Here is a 20,278-nt window from a genome sequence, read left to right as displayed (position 1 = left end):
TTCCTGCAGGTTTCTGGGTCCAGCTCAAAGTCTGGTCTCATCAGCATCTGCAGTCCAGAGTCAGACTCCAAGTCAAACAGAGCGAAGGGGGATAGTCATTGATCCGGTGGCTCATGGGGAGAACAGACATCCTTAACAACTGCTAGACCTCCCTACCTTCCTCGCTGCTGTAACTGAAGAGTTTATTCGTGGTATATGGTCTGAACTCTGTGCTTTAGTCCACATTAGCTTGAATTACTGTTTGCTTATTTGGTTATCATTTGGGTGTCCCCAGGAAAACGTTCTTGCACCTTGCTGGCTCTGGTTTCAGGAGTCTGCTTTCTTTGGGCCTGATGTTAGAGCGTGCATGCATGCACATGTATAAATATGTATTTAGTCTAGACGAAGAAAGAAATTGCACTTGACACTGACCTGCAAGACTGTGCATCTGTGTAAATGCATTGCTTCTATCCATATGTGCTTTTATACTTTCATTAGCTCTGAGAGTAGTACATGTGTATGTGTTCATGGGCTGTACCTTCAAGAAACCTTCTCTTTACACTTTATGGAGGGATATTAATCTCTTTTACACTTTGTTTGAATCGGGTGTCGTATTAAATATTAGGCCTAAACCTTTTAGTTTAGTTTAGTTTGTGACAAACACTCGATCCAGGTGCGTAGATGCATGTTAGTCCTAGTTTTGTTTTTGTTTTGTTTCACGCGTTTTTTCAATTTTTTTTGTTTTGTTTCATGTTTTTGTTTTGTGTTTTGTTTTTGTTTTCCTTTGTTTTGTGTTAAATGTATGTTGTGTTTAAAGTATTGTTTCGTTTTGTTTCATGTTTTTTCACTTCTTTTTTTTTTTTTTACAACATGTTGTATATTTTTTTGTTTTGTTTCCTGTTTTCGTTGTTTTGTTGTTGCATATGTTTGTGCATATGTTTGTGCTTTTTTGTTTTCTTTCCTTTATTGTGTCTTGTTTCAATTGTTTTTTTTTTTTGGTTTATTTTTTGTAATTTATTAGAAATTGCCCTTAGATGTTGATTGGCTAGTCTTAGATTTGTAGATTCTCTCAAACGGTTAAGTTTGGGCTATGGAAGGCTGGCCCCAGATCAGCAGTAGTGCTATCTATAGCTTACTATATAACTTAATTTATTATATTATATTATATTATATTATGTTATTAGGAACAGAAACATTACTTCAGATGGAAATATTTTTTACAGACCACCATCTTTGTCCCTGTCCACTTTTGTTTGATTCTACCAATTCAGATGAGGTCTTGCGGCATCTGTGTATGTGGGAATGTGTTTGTTTTGGGGGTTGGCATAGAAAGTCAATGTGAGACAATTATTTTTTGTTGTTTTGTTCTCTTAAAAGGTATTTGCAAATAAGCGAACCGCTGTTTGTTTATGTTGGTCTGTGCATGTGTGTTAATTCACGTTTGTATGTGTTTTTGTACTTCTCACCCAGTCTGTTTGTTATGGCGGTCAGAACGAGAGATCTGTCTTAAACAGGCATTTGGGAGGCGGAAGAGAGACCTTGTGGTCGGGGTTGAATTATTGACATAGTCCTGGCCAGACCTTACCCTTGTGTCTCCAATAAATCCCTGGGCCTGGAATTTGACCCACTCATTTACATGCATACTGAGAATAGGCCTTATCCTGGTCCAGTAAAGTGCGCACACACACACACACACACACACACACAGACAGACAGCGTTCCGGGGGGGGGGGGAGTTTCATAAGGACCGATCTGTACTCATGTGGAGTCTCTGGCTTTGGGGTTTGGAAAAAGGAGAGAGTGGGATCATGTAAAAGAGTTGACTCGTTTTAGATCGGATTGCATAATCATGAGCAACATTCAGTTTTGACCTTGATTGTGTATCAAAACATTCCACATTTTAGGATTTAGGTTAAAGGTTACTCTGTAGTGGAGCGAGGGAGTGCTTTTACACTTGTTTGAACCCACGCTGGACGTGTTTAGAGGATATTGGTCAGTTAGCAGGACTGATGTTGTCCCAGAGATGCTGCTCGATGGTATATTTATCATCCCCTCATATTTCGTATGTGGCGCTCTTTTCAAGATCCTCGAGTGCAACACTGCATTTAATTTGTAGTATCATTAAGCTTTTAAATTCATTGATTCCTGATTTGAGTCCCTTTCTTTGGAGCCAAATGGAAATAAATAAACACTTTAATTAACTTTTAATGAAAAGGCTTGAATGCCTCAGCTCCACTCTGCCTAATATCCGAAACATCACGGCACCAGATTTTTATAATTTGAAAATTGGATTAAAAGAGGAGTGGAAAGGAAAAGTAATCATGGCTTTTGTGCTTCATTTTACACACTTCTGGGAATAACAGGCTTATAATGAGTTGATATGTGTTGATGTTGTGAGAGAAAGTTGGCACTTGCAATATTTTTAGTGGCTTTGCATTCCCAAATAAATGAAAAAAAAAGGAAAAAAATAGAGTTGAGTAAATTTGTATTCAGATGTATTTATAAAACCCTAAACTATTCCGACAATATGTTTTGCTAAATATACTTAAATATGAATTTATGTCAGGCTGACTAGCAGTTATGTATTTATGTGGTTTGTGTGTGTGTGTATCTGTGCGCACGTGCATTTGGAAAACATATGCGGTTGGCCTGCAAGGTCTGTTCCCAGAAGCAAGAGATAATTCCCCTGTGACAGATGTTTCCAGATGTGTGGAATAGTAACTAATTGCAAAAGACTCCCACAGAGCTGTTTCTAGCCCCCACCTCCTCCACTTTCCATGCAAGCCTCTAACATTAAAACCCGATCAGGGATAAAGTCTTGCTAACGCTCTGCACTGAAGATCTCGCCATGTGGATGCGCACTGGCACACGTGCAGAGTGGGATAAGGTTCGTTTTACCAATTACATGATCTTTGAAATGTCTTTTACTAGGCTGAGAGGATCGCCAAGAGAGGCTCGATCTGTTCCAAAACCTAGTGCGGCATCATAGATGCACTCCCAATGCGAGATTTGTTTCAAAAGGTCGGAAACTTAGTTATGCTGCCTGCTAAGATACCGTCTTTTGGCGAAATTCAAAGGTGCTTACTGCCAAGCTGTCAGCGTAAGCATAAACTAACAGGAGATATTTGCAACCCAGGCTTATTGGAAAAATGTGTCTCTACCTATATTTTTGCAAAACATACCTGTACATAGAATTCACTGCAGTTTCCTACTGAATTGAACACAATTGTGACAGTAAAACACCAACAACTTTGATTCGTTTTCACACATTAAGATGACAAGGCAGATTATCGATTAAAGACTTGCACAATTCCTTGCACAATACTATGCAAATTCCTCAAAATACTTGTATCATAGTGCACGAATTACAAACAAATGCATTTTGAATTTTGCATCACGTAACCAGCTCAATATGTCTGGCTTTTCTGACGTAGTAAACTTGCTCGGTAGCGCACCCGGTACAGCATTGCACTTGTGATGTGAAGCGCTCCTGTGAAACATGAGTCACGATAAAAGAGGTCAAACACTCGTAGAAGCAAGATAAATTGGCATGTTGCTTCAGCAAATGTGTTTTATAGTACGTATATGTTTTTGATAGCACTGTTGGTAAAGTGTAGTGCAGGTGGTATGTTATTTTCAAATGCAATAGAGTATTAACCTTTTAGCCAACATTTTGTTTATGTACTTTCATGACACAACAACCAACATGATAAAACGTTGCTAGATTCACGTTCATCCGTTTCGCTTTCAACACCACTCACTGGACATTTCACTTTGAAACATGAACCAACATAATATAATTTTGCGGAAATGTCGCCACATGCTCATGAGCCTGGGTTTAGTGTTCGGGGGAGAACCTTTGCACACAATCTCTACAGATGGTTCTTCTGGCCAGGAAACATTACCTCAGACAGAGGACTTCCTCCTCATTAGGATGCTGTTTGGCATGTGAGTGTTTCTGTGATTGCATGATCTCTACCTGTCATATTAAATATCAGCTGCTCCTGAACGAGAGCTGAGGCAATGAAGATTTCTACAAGAAGACGTAAGCCATACAGATAGCACATAAAGACGGTTGTCTTTTCCATCTGCGGCTGAGGAAATGAACACAATGACTTACAGCAAAGGCTGAATCAGTGGAATAGCTAACTAATGGTATTGTAGTAACTTTTAGTAGCATAACAATAACTGTTTTCATAAAACAGTTGCTTTTGCACAAAAAAGTAACTTTTTTTTCTATTTGATCCATCTGATTCATTTTAGTAAATCAGGTCACTCAGTTCATTTAAATGCATTGGTTCAATATAATGATTTGCCTTGAAAGCATTTTAATGTGTTGTTTTGGTAGTGTTACAGAAATATGTATTACTGAAACCTATTGGTTGCTGCAGACTTGCATTTTTATGAATCACATGTAAATGAATAGCAAATTGTCATTTTTGGTGAAATATCCCTTTAAGAAAGAGCTTGACAAGATTTTAGCTACTTTACATGCATCTGGCTGATACTGTACAAAATGTGCACGGTAATACAGCAGCATTTCTCCCCTCAATTGCTAACTACCCTCTCCCCCAAATGCTTTTTTTGAAGCTTCAGCAGGCCTCCAGAGCGTTACGTGCCTACAGCTCCTCAGGACGGTTAACAGACTCCTCCTGCCAGCTCGATCTGTGTTGGCCAGCGTCCGTCGGTCCATCCGGCTGCGGCTCCTACAGTAACAGCCTGCTGGGCTGGAGGCTTGATTTGAGGCCAACGGGTCTGCCTTTAATCACAGAGCGCAAGACCAACACAATGCTCAGGAGTCTCACTCGCTTTCCTGCGTTCTGGGACGATCCGGGCTGGTGCCGTGCCATCAGGATGGACTATCTTTCAGTGCTCTCTTGGGCTGGTTTCTCCTACGTACTGTATGGCTTGTATTTAAGCAGCCGGAATGGCATTTAAACACAAAATGTGTTTATTTCCGTTTTTCGCTGTAGCAGATAACATTAGTGCTCACCCTTTCTTGATTGATCCCTATCATTTCATTATGTAATTCCAGTGAACCACAGCCATCTGGGACCATAACAATGTTCTCAATGTTCTTCGGCTTCATCACACGCCACGTTTTTAAAGGGCCATGAAACAAGTTTTTTGAGACACTAACAAATGTGTTGCACAAGATGAGTGGAACTTTTTCCAAATATTTGGGGGGGAATTTTTATTTTATTTATTTATTTATTTATTTTTCGTATTGGGTTGTAATCAACATTGAGTAAACATGAATGTAATGTTATATACACTAGATTTGAAGACATATGTCAACAGTTTCTTTGTGATAATAATGCGATGGGCACTTTTCTAGCGTTTCAGGGGCACTTTATTCAAATGATTTTATGATATGGAATTATATAATGTAAAGTGATTATAATTAAAAATAATTAGTATATATTATATTATATTATTAATGAGATGGGAACTTTTTTTAGCCTTTCAGATTTGCAATTTTATAATGTAAAATGATAAAATGTAATTTAAAATATTATATTTTAAAGCTTATAAAAATTATAAAACAAGCAAGCTTGTTCAGCTGTCAAAACAAGACTATAGACTTGATTCATGGCTTAGCTGTTTTGAATAATGCTTTCATAGAAGGATACATGGACGCATACAAAAGCAATAGCAACATTATATTGATTGTTTATAAAAGCTTGTTTAAATGATGAATTTCTTTTGCTAAAGTACTGAATTCACCAAACACACCCTCACATCCCAACACCCTGTTGTCCTACACGCCCCGATCCCAAGATGCAGCCCGTGTAGATGTTCCAAATATTGAAATAATGTCTGTTTATGGAAGAGCATTTTAATAAAGTTTGAAAATGGAAACGGATGAAACACACACCCTCATCAGAGTTACATTACCTCACGTATATCAGCACTGCATCATATCATCATACCTGGGAAAAACTAGGTTGCTGCTGGAAGAGGTGTTAGTGAGGCCAGCAGGGGGCGCTCACCCTGTGGTCTGTGCGGGTCCTAACGCCCCGGTATAGTGAGGGGGACGCTATACTGTAAAAAGCACCATCCTTCGGATGAGACGTTAAACTGAGGTCCTGACTCTCTGTGGTCATTAAAATTCCCAGGATGTCCTTCGAAAAAGAGTAGGGGTGTTACCCCGGCATCCTGGCCAAATTTGCCCATTGGCCTCTGACCATCATGGCCTCATAATCATCCCCATATCTACTGATTGGCTTCATCACTCTGTCTCCTCTCCACCAGTAAGCTGGTGTGTGGTGGGCGTTCTGGCGCACTATAGCTGTCATCGCATCATTCAGGTGGATGCTGCACACTGGTGGTGGACGAGGAGATTCCCCCCTTGTATGTAAAGCGCTTTGAGTACCCAGAAAAGCGCTATATAAATGTAACTAATTATTATTATTATTATATCAGACAAGCATTATTAAAAAAAACTGTGAAAAGATGGTTTCAATGAGATTATGTTTGATGGTCTGTTTTAGGGGTCTTCAGAGAATGCAATTTAATTGCAATGCTTTTAATTTAATTTACGCTTATTTTTAATTTACAACAATTGTAGTGATTTTTTTCATTGCTTAAATTCCTCACTTATAGTTTATCCCTCACAAGCGATGGTCCGGATACCAGTAAAAGACTTCATCAGGTTTTTCTCAAAAAGAATCTGCCAGGGATTCTATAAACAAAGATAACTACAGACCATTGTTTTGGGACCAAGAGATATTGCAATTCTATTTGGTTTCAAAATTGCTTTTCTAAGAAAATTCTGACATAATTTAGAGAACAAGTGGGAAAGATGATGCCAAATCTGTTGATTAAAATTCCACCGGGTGTCCATCTGGTTCTGGTGATTTGGCCTTTGCTGTGAGGCGGTTAGGGAATGAAGTTTCATGACCTTCAAAGTTAACATCTTATTTATTTTTAAGACAATAATTTTTAAACATTTAAAGAACTAGATATTCTCTGTTTCATACTACTTTTCAGGCTGTGAATATTTGAAGGAGGAAGAGTTTTGAATTATATTTTTGGATGCAATCTGTTTATGGCGTTCTAAATGCTTCAAATCTCCTAATAATTGATTTTGGCCAGCAACCAATGATTATTTTGATTATTAAATAATAGTACATTTTTAAAAGAAATACTGTTTCACATTTGTGAAATTTACTAGCATAATTAGAAATTTGATTCATAGGAAATCTTACAGCAAATTTGACTGCCATTTAGTTGTGAAGAAAGGGTTAAAATGTAAACATCACATTATAAAACAACATTTATTTAAAGCAAAAGATAAAATCACTTACTAAAATATTAAAAGGTAACACTTTACAGTAAGGTTCATTAGTTAACGTTAATTAATGCATTATATAATCTAATATTAAAAACTAATAAGATGAATATTAATACAATTAATAACTTTAATGTTAAGAAATGGAACTTTATTGTAAAGTGTTACCAATTAAAATAGAGACAGACTAAATATGAACTAGTAAGAGATTGGATGAACACACTCTGAACACAGTAATTATATTACTGTACATTTACAAAAGGATCATATTTGTGGTTCTTGACATTGAAAAGTCAAGTCCTATCCTAGGTTCTTCTGGATCGAATGTTATTGAGAAGTTACTTGCTAGAGTTTTCCGTAGTGAGACGGTCATCTTCTGTCGTTGATCTGCAGCTGGGCGAGCAGTTCGATAATGTGTGCCAGTTTTACTTCATTGTTTTTGTCTTGAAAAAGAGAATTCTGTTCTTTGTTAAGAATTCATCAGGTTTTGTTATTTAACTCCCATTTGCTCTGACTGTCAGAAGTCAGGAGACACAGCCAGGAATCCAAATCACGTTCATTGTCTTTTTCATTGTCTCGTTTTCTTAAAAAAACAATGATTTTCCCTCTTATAACTACTTTTGCTGTTTCCCCTATGAGTCATAAGGTGAGTCATTTGTTTCCAGGATAATGTCCATTCTTATAGAAGACAGTTATTAAAATTACTGTAATTTATTAATGAGGCATTAAGCACCATCTGCCAGTGGGGCGTGAAGGTGATTGTGTTCAGAGATGATTCTGCTGCCAGTAATCGGTTATTCTGAGTGTTTAGTGATGAAGTATTTATATGTGAATATTATTACTGTGTGAGTGAGTATGAGAATGTTTTGTTTGCGTTATATAAAAAGATATGAACTTGTTTATACATCTGATGCATCACAAGATGTTCTGATCATCGGCACGTTTGCGAGTGTGATGTTGCTTCACAGTTTAATAAAAAGAACTGTTAATATTGAGCAACTCTCATTTCAGGCCAAACTTGGCCAGTTTATTTGTATATTTGTCTCCGCCAATGAATATCATTCCAAAAGAAGCCAGAGAATCAAACTTTCTGATCCATAATCTGACATATTATTATATACAGCTGTTCTAAAGTTTGGGGTTGGTAGGTTTTTTTGGGTTCCCTTTACACTCACCAAGGCTGCATTTATTTGTTCAAAACTAAAACAATATAAATAGTAATATTGTGAATAGCTGTAAAATAGCTGTTTTCTAAGTGATTTATAGGTTAAACTGTAATTTATTTCTGTGATCAAAGCTGTATTTTCAACATCATTACTCCAGTCAATCTTACCCCAAACGTTTGAATGGTAGTTTATACTAGTAGATGGAGCCTATTTGAAATTGTGGATGCAACCACATAATTTATGTATGATTTGATATAAAATGTATTTAACATGTCTAGTTCATTGAGGTGTTTTTAATTCCTATATTCTATCAAATGCATGCCACTATGCTCTGTTCTGGTAAGGTTTAGTGTTGTTTTTATTGCTTTGAATAGCAATGGTTCTTGTCTTCACTTACATTTCCTTTAACCCTCTGGACATGTTCTTATGTTCAGTGGTTTGGTGGTTGGACGCTGTCCATTGGTGAACTTCAGCTCGTACTGATCATTTTAGTCTAAGAGCAACAAGAATCCAGTGTTTTATAAGGATCCATTCTTATCCAGGTAAATATCATTCATTCAGGTAAGAAAGTAAACAGCCGCGGCCATTTAAAAAGCAGCGATATGAGAGCGGCCTCTGTTTGGAGCGATTAGAGGCAAGAGATATTTATCGGTGATAATTGACATGTCACAGGGAGTGGAGGGCTGGTTCTGCTTGGCTTCAGAATCATACTGGATCTGTTATTTGTTTTTCCATCTGTTCGGAATAAAAGAGGGAGGCTCTGTTGTCTCTGAGACAGCTGTGATGTCAGAGATGGAGAAAGACTGGATGGCTGTGGAGGATTGGAGTGAGACGTGAGATGTGAGATGTTTCTGTATTAGGGTAGTAGTAAAATGCAGATTCATTGGGTTTATCAAGTTTATCAACAAGCAGTCTGGCTGATCTGATGACAAACAAGTAGATCATGTTAGTGCTGGTTGCACTTTTTCCAACTGTGAAACAAACAATGAAAAACTTGCAATATGTTGGTCTTTCTGCACTGAAAAAAAATTATTCATTGACATTTTTTTAAGGTAAGTGGTTGCAAACAATTTATTGTAGCTACATTAGGGAAAAAAAAAAAAAAAAAAAAAAAAAAAAAAAAAAAAAAATATATATATATATATATATATATATATATATATATATATATATATATATATATATATATATATATATATTGAAAATTATTCAACTAAATTGTAATAATAAAAATAAAGTAGCTGAAATAAATTGATTGCCACCACTTACCTTTTAAAAAAGTTAGTAAATTCAATGAATATTTTTTTTCCAGTATGGAGTTATTTAGAGAGTTAAAAAAATAATAGAATAATGTTTTTTTTTCTTTTTTTTTTTTTTTTTAAGAAATTGACTTTTAGCAACAAAAGATGCATTAAAATGATCAAAAGTGACAGTTAAGACATTTATAATGTTAAAAAAGATTTATATTTCAAATAAATGCTGTTGTTTTGAACTTTCTATTCATCTGTGAATCCTGAAAAATAAAACGTATCACGGTTTGCACAAAAATATTGAGCAGCACAACTGTGTTCAACATTGATAATAATCAGAAATGTTTGTTGAGCAGTAAATCAGTATATTATTATGATTTCTGAAGATCATGTGACACCGAAGACTGGAGTAATGATGCTGAAAATACATATTTAATCATACAGTTTAACACATATTCACATAGAAAACAGCTATCTTAGATTGTAATAATATTTCACAATTTTTAAAAGCCTTGATGAATAGAATAGACTTTTTTCAAAAACAATACCTTTGAACGGTAGTGAATATGCACCAGATATACAGATGAGATTTTATGACTTGCCACATGAGAGTCAGTCCTGAAGATCAAAACAAACTATATTTATGTGCAGTGTGAACAAAGCCTAAATGCATTTGACATTTGACTTTTATAGAAATTTTACTTGTTGATTCAGTGCCACAATTCTGACTGGACCTCTTCTGTTTTGTTTCAGATGCATCATCAGCCCAAATCCGATGGGAAACTACAGCATGCTGTCATCTGTTCAGACGGAGTGACATTTGTCTGGTAAAAATCACACCACTACATCAAATAAAGTCTCTGACGTAAACACATACACTGGGTCTCACAGGATGCTCTGGATAGCATTATTGAGGACCTGTACAGTAAATAAATGCTGTGTAGATTTACAGAGCCTGGATTTATCACTCGAGCGCTCTCGATCTCACTCGGCACAGGAGAGAAGATGATCCAGGACTATAAAGTCCATCCAACCGTGAACCCAAGGGAAAGAATGTTATCGTCCTCTAAGCTGCCTGACATTTACAGCACTCATCCTGATTCTGCCTCGTCACACCGGCCCCATCAACCTGAGGCCTTTATTTATACTGTAATTTATACCAGGATTTACTGTATGAGGAGAACGGTTTGTTCTCTACTGGATCACTGACTACTAAACAAATATAAATTACAACAGAGTTGCATTTTCATTCATCTTGTCAGCCTATTTTCTGTTTTTGTTTCGCATTGGTTTGAAAAGAGAAATCACATGCAAAAAGCAAACTATTTTTTTTTAACAGGCCTTAAAGTCACTTCATCTGTTTTAGAACAGATGTCAACAACCTTAGACGGCACATCTTTGATTGAAAGAGTTTCCAAGTATTTAGCACTTTATCAGTTTTTGTGTTTTGAAAACTTTTACTTCATTCCAAAGGATAATAGCTTTTACTCCATAATAGCAAGGAGCAACACTTAATGAATCTTTTATTAAGTTTTACTGGTTCACAAATCACATTAAGTCATCTGATCACAACTAAATCAGTGATACATTCAGAGTAAGTCTCAAATTAACAAAACACTGAACTCAAAATGAGCCAAGATCTTGAGCTCAAGTGTGCTGACACTTAATGATTCATTATATGATCTATAACCTATTTATGCTTCATCCTATCTGTGTGACTGGGAATATACAGGTATTTGGAAATATAAGTATATTAACAATAGGTATTTTGAACATTAACGATGAGTTATGTACTGTCAGGATTTGTGTCTTTTTTACTTTCTCTAAAACCTTAAGTGTTTATAGTAAAGACACAAAGTGGTACTTTTTATGTCCCAAAGTATTTAAAATGTACAGAAATTAGACTTAAATTTCACTTGCCATTTCTTCGTATTTGCTTATGAAATGTACTAGCAGTTTATTAGTAAAACATTTTTTATGTAAATTCTACACCCATTTTTTCCATCTATGTATGTGTGTGTATATATACTATATATATATATATATATATATATATATATATATATATATATATATATATACAGTGCCCTCCAAAAGTATTGGAACAGTAAAGACAAAATTGCTCTGTTGGCTGTGGAGTCAAGACATTTACAAATATGATTAAAAGATGAATATGAGACAAAATTACAGAATGTCACATTTTATTATTAGCCGTTTCAACACATAGATGTTTTAGCAGCTAAGAAGTTCAGCACTTTTAGAGTTTGATCCCTCTATCTGATGTGATCATAAGTATTGGAGCAGTTGCCTCACAGGTCTTTCTAAGTGATCAGCTGTGTCCTGTTGCATTAATTCTTCAGATATTAAAAGCAGGGAATGTGTCGTATCAGTTATATCCATTACTTCTGTATTCTGAATCTTGCATTCGATGATGACACACAATCCAGGATGAAGATGAGGGAGCTGACTTTGAGAGAAAAGCAAGTGATTTAGATGCTAAAAGAAAAGAGGAAGTCAGTTAGAGCTCTAGCAAAAACAAAGGGCATGGAGAAATCAAGAGTTTGGAAACCACCAGCGACACCAGCAACCAACAACGACCTGATCGGCTGAGAAAACAACAGTAGTTGATGACAGACAAATCATAAAAGCTGTGAAAATTAATCCTAAAAGACGTGTCTGTAAAATCACCAACAACTTCCAGAAAGCTGGGGTGATGCTCTGACGATCTACTGTCCTCAGGAGACTTTGACACAGAATTACAGATGCTACACAGCAAGATGCAAACCTCTGACCAGCACCAAACATAGAAAGACAAGAGTAGAGTTTGCAAAAAAGCACAAAGGTGAGCCAGAAGAGTTTTGGAACTGTGTTTATGGACCGATGAGACAAAGATGAACCTTTATCTAAGTGATGGGAAAGCAAAAATGTGGAGAAAAAATGGAACTGCAATGATCCCAAGCTACAGCCTCATCTGTAAAGCATGGTGGAGGTGGTGTCATGGCATGGGCATGCATGGCTGTCTCTGGAATAGACCCTCTCAACTTTACTGATGACTTAATGTATGATGACAGTAGCAGAATGAATTTGGAAGGGGACAAAACCATCTTGCCTACCAATATTCAAGAAAATGCCACCAGATTCATTGGGAAGTGCTTCATATTGCATCAGGACAATGACCCAAAACACCCTGCCAGTTCAGTCAAGGAATTTATAAGAGCAAAGAAATGGAAAGTGTTAGATTGCCCAAGTCAATCTCCAGATTTAAATCTGATCGAACACCAGCTGGAGAGGAGAGTAAAGCCAGAAACTCCCCAAAACAAGCAACAATTGGGATTGTCTGCATTAAAGGCTGGGAAAAGTATTTCAAAGGATGAGAGCAAGAGTCTGGTGATGTCTATGGGTCACAGACTCAATGCTGTGATTGTGTGCAAGGGATCTGCAACTAAATAATAGCTTTTAATCTTTTATATCTGCCTTATGTTCAACTGTCCCAATACTTATGCTCACATCAATGAGTGGATGAACTCTAAAAGTGCTGTTCTTTTTATTTGGTAAAACATCTATGTGTTGAAACGGCTAATAATAAAATGTGACATTCTGTAGTTTTGTCTCATATTCATCTTTTAATCATATTTGTAAATGTCTTGACTCCACAGCCAACAGAGCAATTTTGTCTTTACTGTTCCAATACTTATGGAGGGCACTGTATACAGTATATAATACATATATGTATGTATGTATGTATATTATTATTATTATTATTTTTTTTTTTTTTAAATTAGTTATATATTTATATGTATATATACTGTACATATAAGGGAAAGGGAAGTGGTGTGTGGCCCATACTCAGAATTTGTGCTCTGCATTTAACCCATCCAAGTGTACACTCAGTAGTGAACACACACCCGGAGCAGTGGGCAGCCAATGCTGCGGCGCCCGGGGAGCAGTTGGGGGTTCGGTGCCTTGCTCAAGGGTCTCACCTCAGTCGTGGTATTGAGGGTGGAGAGAGTGCTGGTTATTCACTCCCCCCACCTACAATCCCTGCCGGACCTGAGACTCGAACCCACAACCTTCGGGTTACAAGTCCAACTCTCTATCCATTAGGATAGGATAGTACTGGATCATTGTGATCACTATATACTTTTTAAGTTGCATGAATGGCATTTTAATTAAATTATTGCACTTGATGCAAATATTTGCTGATAGTGTTGAGTAATTTACTTTTTTTGTATTTATGTAAAATTATACAATGTTTTCACACAGTAAATATTGCAATGCTGACTTATAAATAAATACATAAATAAAACTGCAAACATAAAATTAGCCCATTTGAATTTAACATTTTTGACATTTTAAAATGAACTGAATTAAATATTTTCATACGCAAGCAAATATTTGTTGATAGTTTTATTTACCTTTTTTTCTAATTTCTATACATTTTTACAATATCTGTTTTCTCACAGAAAACTTGGCAATGGTCACGTTCATATAACAAACAAAAAATGCTGAAAAAATGATATTTTTAATGAAAATCAGCTCTTGGGACATAAGAGTTCCTACAGATGAAGAAACACCTGCATACCAAAAATGAAAATCAAAACTTTGCGTGAAAAATGTCGCTGACCCTGGCAGAATGTGCAGATGAACAAGTAGATGGCTGAAGACTAGCTGTTGTTCTCACACGCTGTATGTAAATGTCGTCTTTGGTAGAGATGGAGCGAGATGAGATTGAAACTGACTCGGTTAATTGATAGAGAACCTTATTGGTCTTGACCCGGTGGGAGTTCACAGTGAAGGAGGAGGTCAGCATGACTTTTCATAGTTTCTCTGATCTTTTCAGTAACTCTTATGTGAAAAGCAAAGACCAAGATGAAAAGAAAATCTGACAGATCTTAGTGCTGGACTCCGTCCTGATGCGCTAATGCCGTCTTTCATCTCCGTGGTCGCTGCCATCTCGCCGGTTACGGTCACATCGCCATGGCAATGTACAGAAAACTAATGGCTAGCCGTGATGTCATAGTTGGACAGCTTCATTCGCGCCTGCAGAGTGGAAGACGAGGACTGTGGGAGTGGATGATTCTGGCAGGTCAGCGGCGCTGTGCAGTAACTCTAGAGGAGGATGCTACTGTATCCCATTGTTTCTCTATGCTACCTGCCGTCAATGCGCTTTAAAAGGTTACTGTTAGCATGACAAAAGAAATCCAAGTTGAACAAGGCCTTCTCTTAAGCGGCTGTTTGACTGCAGAACATGAGAGTCCTGCAGTGTGAAACTCAGTAAGTGAGCCCACGTTTGAGAAGCTGTAGAGGATGAGCGCATCTGTCTGTCTGTCTAGGTCACCTTTGTAATATTTATTGTGTGGGAATAAATATGTATAATTTTTCATGAACTAGAAAAAAGGTAAATACCACTATCAATAAATATTTGCATCTTGTGCATCAAATGATGCAAAAAGTGAGAGAATATTTACTGAGTATAATAGTAAAAAATAAGTAAAAACTGTAAACAAAATTAGCTCATTTGAGTTTAACATTATTTATTTATTTACTTATGAAGGTCGATATTGCAATATGCATGGTGTGAAAACATCTGTATAATTTTTAATTAATTAGAAAAGGATAAATGACACTATCAACAAATATTTGCAGTGTGTGCATCAAATGATGCAAAAACTGTGAGTATTTAAATATAAAAAAAGTAAACATAAATTTACCCATATGAATTTAACAAACTATTTATTTATTTTAGGGATGCACGATATTGGATTTTTGCAGATATCCGATATGCCGATATTTTTCAATCATTTTGGCTGATACCGATACATTTCTTTTTTGAACATTTTGAAATTTTTGAACAAGAATTTATTTGCTAGAATTAAAAAACCATAATGAAGGTTTTTTGACAGCACATTGAAGCTTTGAAAATAACTATAAATAAACTATATAGCAATCGCTGTATTTTTTTTTCTCCCCCAGAAAGATGCAGTGTTAACCCTAACATTTTATTTTATTTATAAGATTTAACATTTGTAGATGGTCTAAAGCAAAAGAGTTGTAAAAATTCTGAAAATCATTTAGACCTTATGATTTGTTAAAAAAATAAAACGCATTACACATTAATGAATAAATCAGTATATAAAAAAATATTTAATTTACAAGCATCATGTTTGTGTTTTTTTTTTTCATGCAAGCTATAGCTTCTGACCTTTTAAATCAAAACATACTCATTATTTTATGACATCAATTACTGCTTTATTTAATCAGAAACACAGTGTACATGTTATTTGTGTAGGCTATTTTACTTTTAATTTAATTAGAAGTAGGCAAACAGCGTCCCCTACAGATTAAAACTTTTAGAGGAACGGGCTTTAGGACCCCGGGGAGATTGTCACTGCTGCCGCTGCACGTGCTATTACTGTTTACTCTATCACACACCCATGGCATCATTCTGTATAAGTGCAGAGATCTAAAAGAGTGAATCTAATCATCATTCAGACAAAACTTTGCTTCAAGAATGAGCCACACTGCTGACATGATCTAATCACCAGCACACCCTGAGCACATGAGTTAATGTATTCCTCTTATCGGCAAGACATATGGGCATCATTTTTCATAATTCTTTGGCCAGATGCCTATTTAAAGGTCACCATTGCAATATTTATTGTGTGAGAATAAATCTAATTTTACACAAATTAGAAAAAAAGGTAAATAACACTATCAAAAAATAGCATCATGCATCAAATGATGCAAAAAAGTATGATAATATTCAGTGCTAGAAGTGGGCCGGTACGTACTTCTATATTTTAGCCTTTAGAGTACCTGCACTTTTTTGTGCTTACAGACACTTCTGACATGTTGCCAGTACTCAATCGTCAGGGTCTGGGTGATTAGGCTATATGATCCCATATATGATTAGAAATTATATAGAAACTATGTAAATCACACTACCCAGACGGGATCACCTCTCATCTCGACCAATCAAGTGAATGAACGCAAGCAGAGTCGGTCTACTTCATTGGGTGGTGCGCGAGAGCATGTCAGGGGAGGCACGCGGAGGAGTAGAATAACAATTAATTATTGATTACTAATTTGAATCAGTACTTTATAACGGAAACCATATCTTAAAATGAAAAGAAGCAGGCTTTTGCAATCACATCATTTTAAACTGTAAACTCCTGGAAAGTCCAAGGATCCAGTGAACGAATTCAAACATTAAGCTCGAAACAGCACTAATGCCGATTTCATCAGCAATTACGGAGAGAATAGTGACTTATGTCCAGATGTCAGTAAAATTATTCTTTTCAGCGTGTATTTGGCTTAAAAGCAAGAGTATTTTATAACGAACGCTGATTATGCGGTGGTCAGAGATTTAGTGATTCTGAATGGATCCGTATATTAAAGGAGGCGATTGAGTGGTCTTTGGCGTCTCCCTGTGGTCCTGTTTGGTATTGCAGCTTGACTTGTGCTAATTTGTATTGAAAACTTTTATTTAATTATTGATTTGATTGATTGATTGTGGCACTATACATGCATTGTGAATTATTAAAAAGTACTTATTAATTTAATATAAATAAATAAATAAATAAATTGGGGGGTGAGTACCGGCACTTCTTTTTTTCCACTTGAAGCACTGATAATATTAATAAAAAAATCTAACGTAAACAAAGTTATTCTATTTGAATTTAACATATATATTTGATATTAAATCATAATTATATACAGCGTTACTACCTAAGTCAATTTATATACAAATACACATTACATGTTTGTTCATATATGCACATTTCCTGTATGCAATGTGCATTTATATAAAAATTTTATTAGAAGTTAAACAAACAAACAATAAATAGATAAGTAAATAAATAGTTTTTGCATCATTTGATGCACATGCAGCAAATATTTGTTGATAGATTTATTTAACTTTCTTTCTAATTTATGTAAAATTATACTTCTTCACAGTAAATATTGCAAACAGAAAAGGATGAAAATTTTCTAGTTTGAGTTAAAATCAACTCCTGGGACATAAAAGTTACCATAGTAGAAAAAAGACAAGCGTACAGAAAGCACACTGGCGAAAGCATTTCAGATCAGATTTATAAAGGGAAACCCAACCGCAGTATCGCAACAACACACACACACAAACACACACTCACACACACACACACATGGGCGCCATTAGGGGGGTGCAATGGGGGGGCAGTTGCCCCCTGATATCGTCGGCTACTAGACGGTGCTAAATACCCTCAAACGAAAGCACAAGCAATTAAAGATCTGGCAAACTATCCAACGTGTTTGTGCAGAACTTTGAGCAAAGACACGTTAGAATTTTCAGAATTCACTCACCGTGCGCGTTGCGTGTATTCTAGGCTATAATCCATTCAGAATTTGTATGAAACTTTCGTTTTTCGGACACATAGGCTACATGCTGCAATGTTTCGGGAATGACACCTGCATATTTATGCTGGATTAATTCTCGAAATATCAGTAATTGAAACAGTGATAACCAAAGCAATGGATGGGACAAAAAAGACTCAACCTCTTTAAGTTATTCTTGACTGTGCTATATTGACTGCTTTGATGCGTTGCAATATGGTATGGCATTGTTTTGATGCATACATCCGAGAAAAAAAATCTTTTGCTCTTTTATTTTTTTGTTTGCTTTTTTTTTTTTTTTTTTGTCCCCCCAGTCAAATGTGGTCCATGCTGCTCACACAGTATAAAACTAGCAAGCAGACTGTCCTTCACAGCTTTCCTCTGCTTTTCTCTGCAGGTAGCGAAAAGCAATGCAAAATGCATTTCATCCGTCACGTCTCATCGCTCGAGGTATCGTACACCTGTCCTGCTGGCCTCCTTTCCCAGTAAATCTGTGCCAGTCATCTGGAATAAACGCAAGGGTCATGCTAACACCCCTTCAGAGATCTTCACAGACTGTCACAGAGAGGTTTTCTCGTCTGGAGAGTGAGCGGCTGTCCTCGGCTTCCGAGTGATTGTCAGCGACATACGGAGACGAGAAGTGGTTTGGAAGCTCTTGAACATCTGCATGCGCCTCCAGTTGTTTGTAATAGTGATGGTGTAAGGAGAGACACCCTTTTCTCTTTCTGACCCCGTTCCTTCTGACCCCACATCAGTCCATCTGGTTCATGTTTGTTTGGCTGCGTCTGGCTTATAGTCCAGATGGCTTCAGTGTCCTGCATGGGTCATCTGTGATGAGGAAGCCCTTCCCTATACATTGATCCATGGTGATTAGAGTCTAGCGGTGAAGCACTGGTCATTTGTCCTCTATGAGCATCCCACAGAGAGATACACCTGTGGAGGGCAGCGCTTGGGGCCAATCAACTAACTTCCTTTGCTTCTACAGTGAACGGTGGACAATTTGTAAATACGTGAGTCAGATATTGGCGAGGACGCTTCAAAAACAGCCTTCTGCATCAAATACGACAACGTGGCCAACCAAAGCTGTGTATATTTGAAGAATTCTTCTGTAGTTGGATCTTCTAAGGTTTTATGGTGAACTGTCATTGCAAACAGAGCTGGAATGTTTGTAGGTTGCTTTGTATTATACAAAAGCACTATTTGTGGCTTTGTATACGGTTAATTTGTTTTCACCAACCATAATGTTTGAGATTCTTGGTCGATGAAGCACAATAAATCAAATCATTTCAGTCTTTTTGTTGTACTCAATTGTAATTTTGGATGCTGACATCATTCCACAAACTACTGGCAGACGACGACAAATAAGGCTAAATGCAGTTTAAACGATGTTTTAAACTGTTAAACGTCCTTTTTTATTCAGTCACATGGATTTGTAACTTTAGTTTATGAAAATCTTGAGATATTTACATCATAAGAGATTGGTCTTATTGATTTTTCATCGTAGTAAATGTAGTAATGCATTGCTACAGAGTGAATTTGCTAAACAGGCCATTTTTATGCTCTGTATTTCTTTGCGAATCTCTATTACTCCCTTAAGATAAATGCTACATGCACAATTTTATATTAGATTGTATTTTTCAGTGCAAACATGATTCCTTTTTGTTTAAATTAGGATCGTTAAGCTTAATTTTCAAAACCTTGCGCTACATGCTTGCCGCCCTTAAGACTGTGTAAATACTCTCTGAAGAAATTTAAGAGAGATGTTTGATGTGTTCAGCACAGATAATTTAACATGTTTGCAGCGTTACCTGATTTGCATGATTCCCTTCAGGTGCTACAGTAACGCAGAGGCACATGCAAATAAATAACACTGTCATTCGTTCTTGGTGAAAACCCCTCTAAGAGTACAACAGCAACGCCTATAACACACTTCAGCAGCACAGAGAGAAACTAATGTCTTTCACAGCAGAAACTTTGACATTTAATAGCGGTTTCAGTCCATGTATTCTTATGCAAATTTTGGGATATATATATATATATACACACATGGTATAAAAATGCATAAAATCTGGATGCCATTGTGTGATTGAGATACTATTGTAGTTTTTATTAATATTGTGAATTAGTTTTTATTTTTAGATTTTCTGTTTTTTAGTTAATGTTTTAGTCATTTTGTGTTTTTGTAATTTTTTTTTTTTTGTAGTTCTTTAATGTTTAGA

General features: G+C 36.3%; 1 long non-coding RNA gene across 1 annotated transcript in view; it reads left to right on the top strand.

The window, feature by feature from the left end:
* LOC306857639 overlaps window positions 1-19,351 on the top strand; it is a 72,782-nt gene extending 53,431 nt beyond the window's left edge. The window contains exons 2-3 of the long non-coding RNA XR_013783126.1: window positions 10,443-10,516; window positions 18,457-19,351. This is a non-coding gene — a long non-coding RNA (uncharacterized lncRNA). The remainder of the gene's footprint in view (window positions 1-10,442; window positions 10,517-18,456) is intronic.
* Window positions 19,352-20,278: the final 927 nt, after the last annotated feature.

The sequence above is a fragment of the Barbus barbus genome (assembly GCF_936440315.1).
Source record: "Barbus barbus genome assembly, chromosome: 38".
Classification (NCBI taxonomy): domain Eukaryota; kingdom Metazoa; phylum Chordata; class Actinopteri; order Cypriniformes; family Cyprinidae; genus Barbus; species Barbus barbus.
Note: the sequence above shows the minus strand (reverse complement) of the source record. Positions and strands in the feature narration are given on the sequence as shown.